General features: G+C 46.4%; 1 protein-coding gene across 1 annotated transcript in view; it reads left to right on the top strand.

Moving 5' to 3' along the window:
* The first annotated feature begins 1,561 nt into the window (after positions 1-1,561).
* The window catches only part of LOC126282100 (thymidine phosphorylase-like), a 188,327-nt gene continuing 179,498 nt past the window's right edge, over positions 1,562-10,390 (top strand). Inside the window, exon 1 of the mRNA XM_049981559.1 lies at positions 1,562-1,659. The gene's annotated coding sequence lies outside the window, so the exon portion shown is untranslated. The remainder of the gene's footprint in view (positions 1,660-10,390) is intronic.

Here is a 10,390-nt window from a genome sequence, read left to right as displayed (position 1 = left end):
CGTGTTCCACACGCGTGTTTTACTACGTAACAGGAAGCAGCCTTAGCCATTATCATACTGCTTATAAACAGCGCAACAGTCAGAACAGAACAGTGTTCTGTGATACACGATTTTCGAAATAAAAAGTACATAACTAAAGAGTGATTAAGAGAAACGTCGATGGCTGCTAACACATTTGAATATCTTAGGACTTTATTCTACGTAACTTAGCAATAACATTCCTAATACATACTTCCAAGAGCGCAACAACACTGGTGTTCTTGTGCTACGGCTTCTGACCAATCATTGCGTTTGTGTTTGTTTACATCAGGTTTATTCTTATAATGAACGGAGTATAGTCGGTTTCTGGACATAGTTGTTACAGGAGATGAAAGCTGGGTCCATTGTCACAAACTTGAAGTGAAAATATCGACCCAAAACCAAAAATATTCCGCACGCTACCACTGGCAAGAAAAATTACTTACTCCACTTTGGGCTACAAGAGGGGGTAAGTTTGGAGCAATACATGGAAAACGAATTAACGGTAACGAGTGATTCGTACTCGCCTACGAAATCACTTCGCCCTGCAATCAGGAGTAAACGACGAGAACTTCTGACTACAGGTGTTTTGTTGCAACATGACAGTATTGCCCGTTCAACTGTAGCAACAATACAGGATATGAATTTTGATCGTCTCGAACATCCACTTTACTCACCAGACATCGCCGCGAATGACTTTCATGTGTGTGAATGGCAGACGCACTGGGAGGCAAGCATTTCAGAAGGGATGAAGCGGTGAAACGCGCGTTATGCGCATGGCTGTATTCACCACCACAAGAACTCTTTCAGGAATTATTCTCGCACCTCCGAAGCAGTGGAGTGCGTCCATCCCACGCCATGGTTACTACGTCCAAGCCAGCCGTTGTGGACGAGCGGTTCTAGGCGCTACATCCTGGAACTACGCGACCGCTACGGTTGCAGGTTCGAATCCTGCCTCGGGCAATGGATGTGTGTGATGTCCTTAGGTTAGTTAGGTTTAAGTAGTTCTAAGTTCTAGGGGACTGATGACCTTAGCAGTTAAGTCCCATAGTGCTCAGAGCCATTTGAACCATTTTACTCCGTCCAAAAATGGTATATCTGTAATAACTTATTTGCCTCATAGTAAATACTTTTCCTCTGAATCACCCTTGTAAATCTACAGTCTATTGTTTTGATTTGGTTCTGCATACAGGCAGGTGACACTCCGAAGACTGAATGAATAATTCAACCGTTAATTAAAACTACACCCAAATGATTCGATTGTTTTCCAACAACCCTCGGAATGGATTGTTGCCATACGGTTATTCCCGCCGGAGTTCTTTTTTTTATAAAAAAAAATTATTGCCGTATCCAGTCTGAATTCATTTCCCATCTCTAACGACCTCGTCGTCGACGGACGACACGGGAATTTAAAAAATCCTAAAATATGCAGCAGTTTCACGTACGACGTTCCACAAACTAAAGCAATAGCAGTGTCTCTGACACACTTGTTTTCCACGCGGAAATGTTGGCTGCACTGATGATATCACGAGTAGCCCAAGGCGAGTAGCCCAAGGACGGCGTCTCGCCTGTATGCTGCAGTTGGACGCCAGTTGGCGAATAGCGAACACAACGTCTGATCCGCAGCGCCACGCCCACTGCGTAAGTACTTCTGTAAAGAATAATGTCCACTGCTCGTCTGGAAAACATTCTGTTTGGTGTAGTCAACCTTTTATACCTAGTGCCCACTCTTTCACCTCTGTTAGTTGTTAAATTTTATTTTGTAAAATTTATAAAGCACAACATCTTAAATCGTATAACAACAATAATTACTTACGAAATATTTTAAGTAAAAATTTTATGGGAACATAACGAAAATGTTTTAAAAGCCACTGCCACCTACCACGCACCATGAATACTTGAACGCCCGCTAGTGGGCGGTAAGTATCGGGTTGTGTGCTACTGCCTTAGGCACTCATAGGACGAATATAGCTGCTGGATATTTCTGAGTTTTGTCACTTGTATGCCAGATCGATTTTGAAACTCAACGTACACTGTAGATATGTGACGAAGCGTAAGTAGTATCATTAAATCGTGACATCTGAAGTAGCTGTCACACGTAGACTAACTTCTGTACTCCTTAAAACATTGTAACAATGAACACTCTTTATGGACATTTTTAGCGCATAGGAAGGGGTAATGCCCAAAAGGCTATCTAGGGCGATTTTTGTCACAAACGTATGTTATGGAAATAATAGGGAACTAAAATACTCCTTGTGTGTGATACGAAGATTACATTACAATGAAATGAACACATATGTCAACGCCTGTAAGCAGCTAAGGGTGTTCATTTCATTGTAATTTCATTCTAACGAGCTGCATGGTGACCGATGGTATCTGTTCTTCCGGAAATGTCCGAAAGAACAGATGCCATCTTAGTATATATACGAAGATTGCATTATACAAAATGCTCCAAAATTTCAGGCTCTACAGTAGATGCTTTGATCAGAATTCTTTTCTGTCGCCTATATAATGTGCAGCACATGGGTCGCATTTGGTTAACACTTCCATTTGGTACGTCACTTGTTGTTTTCTTTTTCCTTTCCTCTACTAATAAAAAGTGCTAATGAACTTGTAACGTCTCCTCGTTCATTTGATACGTATCAGCCAAGTTCTGTAATGCGTTGTGAAATGTCTTCTTCTTCTTCGGCGTTTATGCCGTATCGTCACGAGGCGGGCATGTTAATCTTGATCTGGCGTTGTTAATGGTGTAGCGTTGCCGTACGCCCTTCCTGTCTCACCTCTTCCCTCCTTCCTCCACTCCCACCATCCTACCGATCGAGGTGGCGCGATGGTTAGCATACGGAACTCGCATCGTGAGGACGGCGGTTCAAACCCACACCCAGCCATCTTGATTTAAATTTTCCGTGATTTCCCTAAATCGCTTCAGCAAATGCCGGAATGATTCCATTAAAAGGATACGCAACAGCTCCTTCCCTATCCTTCCCTAATCCCATGGAACCGATGACCTCTCTGTTTAGTCCCCTGTCAGCAGATCTACCAATCCGCCTCGACCATCCAGGACGGAAATTGTATACTCCATCAACTGCATGTAGTGTTAGCTACGTGAAAGCGTGAGAAAGGTTTCGAAATGTTTGCTAATCGTTTGCCTCGGTAGGTGCACAGTCAGCGAGGCAGATTGCTAATCGAAGGGACCAGGCTTCTATTTCTGGTCGGGTTGGAAATTTTTCTCCGCTCGTGAACTGGGTGTTGGTTTGTTGTTTCGTACGTATTGTCGTAACTGACAAGACAATCGCCTCCCACACACTATCGTATCATTTTTCCGTTACTGATTTGGCTGAATGGTCACGACCTGAAAGCCAATTGATCACCATACAGCGGAGACGCTGAGTCGCAGATAGGCACAACAAAAAGACTTGACAATATGTACAAGGTGGTCAAAAGCATCCGGACACCTGGCTGAAAATGACTTATATATTCTTGGCGCCCTCCATCGGAAAAGCTGGAATTGAATATGGTGTTGACCCACCCTTAACCTTGATCACAGCTTCCACTCTCGCAGGCACACGGTCAGTCAGGTGTTGGAGGTTTCCTGGGGGAATGGCAGCCCATTCTGCACGTACGTCTGCACTGAGGGAAGGTATCGGTGTCGGTCGGTGAGGCCTGGCACGAAGGCGGCGCTCCAAAACATCCCAAAGGTGTTCTATAGGATTCAGATCAGGACTCTGTGCAGACCAGTCCATTACAGGAATGTTATTCGTGCATTATGAACAGGTGCTCTATCGTGTTGAAAGATGCAATCGCTATCCCCCAAATGCTATTCGACAATGGGATACAAGAAGGTGCTTAAATACATCGGTGTAGGCCTGTGCTGTGATAGTCCACGCAAAACAAGGGATGCAAGCCCCACCATGAAAATACGACCACACCATAATATCACAGCCTCCGAATTTTATTGTTGACACTACACGCACTAGCAGATGAGGTTCACCGGGCATTCGCCATACCCATACTCTGCCATCGGATCGCCACATTGTCTTCCGTCATTCGTCACTCCACACAACGGTTTTCCACTTTTCAGTCGTTCAATGTTTACGCTCCTTACACCAAGCGAGGCGTCGTTTGGCATTCACCGGCGTGAAGTGTGGCTTTTGAACAGCCACTCGTCTATGAAATCCAAGTTTTCTCACCTCCCGCCTGTCATAGCACTTTCAGTGGATCCTGATACAGTTTGGAATTCCTGTGTTATGGTCTGGACAGATGTCTGCCTATTACACATTACGACCCTCTTCAACTGTTGCCGGGTCCCTGTCAGTCAACAGACAATGCAGGCCTGTACGCTTTTGTGCTGTACGTATCCCTTCACGTATCCACTACACTATCACACCGGAAACAGTGGACTGTGGTGCATGTAAAGGCTTACTGATTTGAAACGATCGGGCTTCTCCGGTCGAAGTCGGTCGGCGGTGCAGTTCGCCTATGACTGTACCACTGTGACCGCAGCCTAAACCTTGTACTATGTGCGCAGCGCAGCCGTATTATGCTCTGTGCACACAAGGCGCGTAGCGCAGCACCACGCAACACCAGCAAAATAGGTGCGGCGCGGCAAGGCGCTTCCGGTGTGGACGACAAACCACGTCAGTTCCCCGCAGCAAAGAACCAACTCGCGCAATGTCTGAACATCAGATGTAACGGTTTATTCGTGGGCGCTCCGTTTGGGCGGGGTTTCACACTACCCAGCAAGAACGAGACCTTAGTGTACCTACAGTAACTGTGTAAATTACGTTGTTGATAGACAATAAGTCGCGAGCTGTCCGCGACTGTAACTTCTAAGCTACGGATACGTCAACCAACGCAAAAATATTACCACAGCATAGAAAATGTGAATACGAGGTCTGTTCAGAAAATTCCGGAACTTTATACACAAAATTTCTCTACGTTTACCTTTTACTTATTGTGCATGGTCTCTTGCAAAATTCCCTCCTCCACAACTGATGCGCCACTTGCTGGATGGCGCGAAGGACCGTCTGACAATTTTCTTTTATGTCATCTATCGCTGCAAATCTTCATCCTTTTAACAGGGTTTTCAACTTTGGAAATAAAAAAAAGTCCGCAGGGGCTAGCTTTGGAGCGTACGGACGATAAGGCAGCCCAGTAATTTCGTTTTTTGTGCGATATTTGAGCACCAACAGGGATGAAAGGGTAGGTGCGTTATCGTGATGCAAGAGCCATGAATTGTTCGCAACCTTTCAGGTCGCTTCCTTCTCATAAAAAAAAGGTTCAAATGTCTCTGAGCACTATGGGACTTAACATGTGAGGTCATCAGTCCCCTAGAACTTAGAACTACCTAAACCTAACTAACCTAAGGACATCACACACATCCATGCCCGAGGCAGGATTCGAACCTGCTACCGTAGCGGTCGCGCGGTTCAAGACTTAAGCACCTAGAACCCCTCGGCCACTCCGGCCGGCGTTTCCTTCTCACGTTTTCTCTCAGGCGTCGCGACACTTCCTGATAGTACCATGGATTAACTGTTTGTCCCTGTGACACGAACTTCGTTGACTTTCTGACATGAGTCTCGTCGGTAGACGTCGGGCGTCCTGAACTTCCGTCTGGCCAGTTTTGAACCATGTGAACCATTCGTTATTTTGTTGATTAGTAACGTGTTCCATTGATCAGTCTCACGTAAACCGTTATGATTTGGAACGTGTGAAGTGCATAAGAAATGCACCATGAATCAAGGGTTTTTTTTTTAAAAAAAAACTTAAAACATTTTTCGTAACACCGAGTACATGACTACAGCGTAAGCACTCATCACCGTAGGCTTCCTGCATCATTTGGTGTGTCTCTGTAAAGGTTTTCCGGAGTTTCACGCAAAATTTAATGCAGACGCTTTGCTCCTCAAACTTGGTCATCTCGAAATTCGCAAACTGCGCGACACGCCGTTCTACTCGATACAGCACTGAACGATAACTAATAGACACAGCACAATGAAATTTCCGGGCCGGCCGCTGTGGCCGAGCGGTTCTAGACGCTTCAGTCTGGAACCGCGCTGTTGCTACGATCGCAGGTTCGAATCCTGCCTCGGGCATAGGTATATGTGATGTTCTTAGGTTAGTTAGGTTTACGTAGTTCTAAGTCTAGGGAAGTGATGACCTCACATGTTAAGTCCCATAATTATGTTATGTTATGTTATGTTAACCGGGGACCTACAAACGATGGAGAGGCTCCGTCCCCACCGCTGCCTCGATGGTCCGCAACCCCACAACTACCGCAATCCACTTCGCCCCTCCGCCACCCCACACCGAACACAGGGTTATTGTGCGATTCGGTCCCCGGTGTGTAACCTCTATGTTTGCGTCGTAGAGTAATGGTGGTGTACGCGTACATGGAGAACTTGTTTGCGCAGCAATCGCTGAGGCGGAATAAGGGGAACCAGCTCGCATTTGCCGAGGCAGACGGAAAACCACCTGAAAACCATCCACAGACTGGCCGGCCCACCGGACCTCGACACAAGTCCCGCAGTGTTTAGAGCCATTAGAACCATTTTTTTGAAAGTTCCGGCAGTTACGTATTAAACACAAGCGTGTGCAGAGACGCAAATTGCATTTAGCTCCAACACACCATTGGCGCGAAATTACAAATGTTACGGAATGTTTTGAACAGACTTCGTATGTTGATGTCTATTTAAAAGGCTGACTCAAAAGTGGGTACCAGCTGCGTCATTCTACTTTCCTCAGCACCTTTAAACATTTTTCCCTAAATTTTGACATGTGATCATATCCGCGCTTTTTTATGCTGGGAGAGAAGAAGACAGTTACAGTGGCAAAGAGGCGGGAAAGTAATACCTCCTGGAACATAGTAGACATTACTTGCGTTATACACTGATGCGCCAAAGGAACTGCTATAGGCATGCATATTCAAGTACAGAGATATGTAAATAGGCAGAATACAGAGCAAGTGTCTGGCGCAGTTGTTCGATAGGTTACTGCTGCTACAATGGCAGGTTAACAAGATTTAAGTGAGTTTGAACGTGTTGTTATTGCAGGCGCACGAGCGATAGGATACCGCATCTCCGTGGTAGCGATGAAGTGGGGATTTTCCAGTACGACCATTTCACAAGTGTACCGTGAATATTAGGAACCCGGTAAAACATCAGTTCTCCGACATCGGTGCCGCCGGCCGAAGTGGTCGTGCGGTTCTGGGCGCTACAGTCTGGAACCGAGCGACCGCTGCGGTTCGAATCCTGCCCCGGGCATGGATGTGTGTGATGTCCTTAGGTTAGTTAGGTTTAATTAGTTCTAAGTTCTAGGCGACTGATGACCTCAGATGTTAAGTCGCATAGTGCTCAGAGCCATTTAAACCATTTTGAACATCGCGGCGGCCGGAAAAAGACCCTGCAAGAACGGGACCAATGACGACTGAAGAGAATCGTTCAACATGACAGAAGTGCAACCCTTCCGCAAATTGCTGCAGCCGGCCGCTGGTGGCCGAGCGGTTCTAGGCGCTTCAGTCTGGATCCGTACGACCGCTGCGGTCGCAGGTTCGAATCCTGCCTCGGGCATGGATTTGTATGATGTCCTTAGGTTAGTTAGGTTTAAGTAGTTCTAAGTTCCAGGGGACTGATGACCTGAGATTTCAAGTCGAATAGTGCTCAGAACCATTTGAACCATTTGAAATTGCTGAAGATTTCAATATTGCACCATCAACAAGTGTCAGCGTGTGAACCATTCAACGAAACATCATCGATAAAGGCTTTCGGAGCCGAAAGCCCACTCATGTACCCTTGATGACTGCACGAAGCTTGGCCCTCGCATGGACCTGTCGAACAGACATTGGACTGTTGATGACTAGAAACATGTTGCCCTGTCGGACGAGTCTCGTATCAAATTATATTGAGCGGATGGACGTGTACGGGTATGGAAACAATCTCATGAATCCATGGACCCTGTATGTCAGCAGGGGACTATTCAAGCCGGTGGAGGCGCTGTAGTGGTGTGGGGCGTATGCAGTTGTAATGATATGGAACCCCTGATAAATTTAGGTCAGGTGACACATACGTAAGCACCCTGTCTGATCACCTGCATCCATTCATGTCCATTGTGTATTCCGACTAACTTGGGCAATTCCAGCAGGACAATGCGGCACCCCACACGTCCAGAACTGCTACAGAGTGGCTCCAGGAACACTCTTCTGAGTTTAAACACTTCCGCTGGCCACCAATCCCCCGGACAAGAACATTATTGACTATATCTGGGATGCCTTGCAACGAGTGGTTCAGATGGGATATCCACCGGCTCGTACTCTTGAAGATTTATGGGCAGCCCAGCAGGATTCATGGTGTCATATCCCTCCAGCACTATTTCAGACATTAAGCGAGTTCATGGCTTGTCGTTTTGCGGCACTCCTTAGTGTTCGTGGGGGCCCTACATGATTTTAGACAGGTGTACCAGTTTCTTTGGCCCCCTCAGCGTAAATGTCACTTCTCAGTACGCAACTGTCTCTAGCGCAGGTGTAGACTCTATCTTGGCAATCATCAAGGTTAGAACCACCTGTTGAGGCAGGGCACACACCCGTAGTGTCGAGTATTATTTGAACGAGTTCCTTCTTTTCGTTTTTCGCTCCTTACTGTTTCCAAGTATCCGCGTTTGTTGAACTTCCCGGTGCACAGGAGGCAAAACAACAGTCAGAACAGTTGACGTGCCAGTTAACACAGTTAACCCCGTTTTTATAGCAAACTCGGCACGTTTCTGACTAGCTTCTGCTGAGAAATAATTATCACATGCTCATCCACGTTGTTAGTTGGTTCACTGTAGGTGGAAGACTTCTGTAGCACCTTTCTGGAAATGCTTACCTTGAGGATGTTGAAAAATGGAACTCTGCCATTCAGCATGATACGTCAGAACTTGACCTCCTGAAATGATTAGTAAGTAATGCTTAAAGACTGGCACATGAGAGTATTCTACTATGTTTCGTATTCGTATCAACAGTGGTCGAATTGAAGATTTTTATTACTGCATCCATGTCCTTCCCTGCTTGCAGCGTGCAAGTATTTGCTGAAGAACCATGTCAAACCATTTCTCACATTGTCTCACTTGTACGGGTACGAAGACAACCTCATGTATCCATGGAAACCGCATGTCAGCAGGGGACTGTTCAAGCTGGTGGAGGCTCTGCAATGATGTGGGGCGTGTGCAGTTGGAGTGATTTGGGACCCCTGATAGTCTAGATACATCTCTGACAGGTGACACATACGTAAGCATCCTGTCTGATAAGGTCCAGCCATTCATGTCAATTATGCCTCCCGACGGACTTTGGCGATTCCAGCAGGACAATGCGACACCCCACGAGCCAGAATTGCTACAGAATGACTACAGAAACACTCTTCTGAGTGTAAACACTTCCGCTGGCCATCAAACTCCCCAGACATGAACATTATTGAGCTTATCTGGAATGCCTTGCAACATGCTGTTCAGAAGAAATCTCTACCCCTTAGTGCTCTTACAAAATTTATGGACAGCCCTGCACGGTTAATGGCGTCAATGCCCTCCAGCTCTGCTTGAGACATTAATCGAGTCCATGCCACATCGTGTTGCGGCACTTCTGCATGCTCGCGGGGGCCCTACACGATATGAGGCAGGTGTACCAGTTCCTTTGGCTCTTCAGAGAGCGGAGGAGACAGAGTGAGAGAAAGAGAGGGGGACAGCGTGTAGGACATAGTGACGCAACAGTGCTGGGAAGACAGTGAATGCCAGTGGGGGAGAAATAAAGAGAAAGTAGAAGAGAGTGAAAGCCAGTGGTAATGAGAGACACAGTATACGATAGTGACAATGAGGAAGAGCGATATAATGGCAGCGAGAAGTGACACAAGGTGTGGGAATGAGATATCAACAGTAAGAGTGAACAAGAGAGAGAGATAGTGACACTGAGAGGAGGCTGCAGTAGCAGGACAGAATAAAGGCGACTGTAGCTGTGACAAAGGAAACAGTGGCAGAAAAAAGAAATAATAAGAATGAGTTGGGCGCAATGAGTGAGTGAGAAATGGTAACCAGCGAGTGGATTGGCATGGGCGACTTACAGCCATGGACTAGCGGGCGTGCGAAATTTACAGATAGAGGAGCTTGTGGGAGTTTGAGGTGATTTACATGTTCAAAAACGTGCGAGTATGTTCGCATGTCAAAAGTTTTGGGAAAGTTCTTGAAGGCGGTAATGAAGCTAGAATGAGGCATCTGGTTTCTTCTCAGTCAGAATCTTTTAAATAAACAGGAACATGTTCGCATTTATTGTGCCCCGATAAGATTACTTTGACGGCCGGTGTGGCCGAGCGTTTCTAGGCGCTTCAGTCCGGAACCGCGCTGCTGCTACGGTCGC

Source organism: Schistocerca gregaria, chromosome 7 (genome assembly GCF_023897955.1).
Source record: "Schistocerca gregaria isolate iqSchGreg1 chromosome 7, iqSchGreg1.2, whole genome shotgun sequence".
NCBI classification, from domain to species: domain Eukaryota; kingdom Metazoa; phylum Arthropoda; class Insecta; order Orthoptera; family Acrididae; genus Schistocerca; species Schistocerca gregaria.
This window is presented reverse-complemented; position numbering and strand designations above follow the sequence as displayed.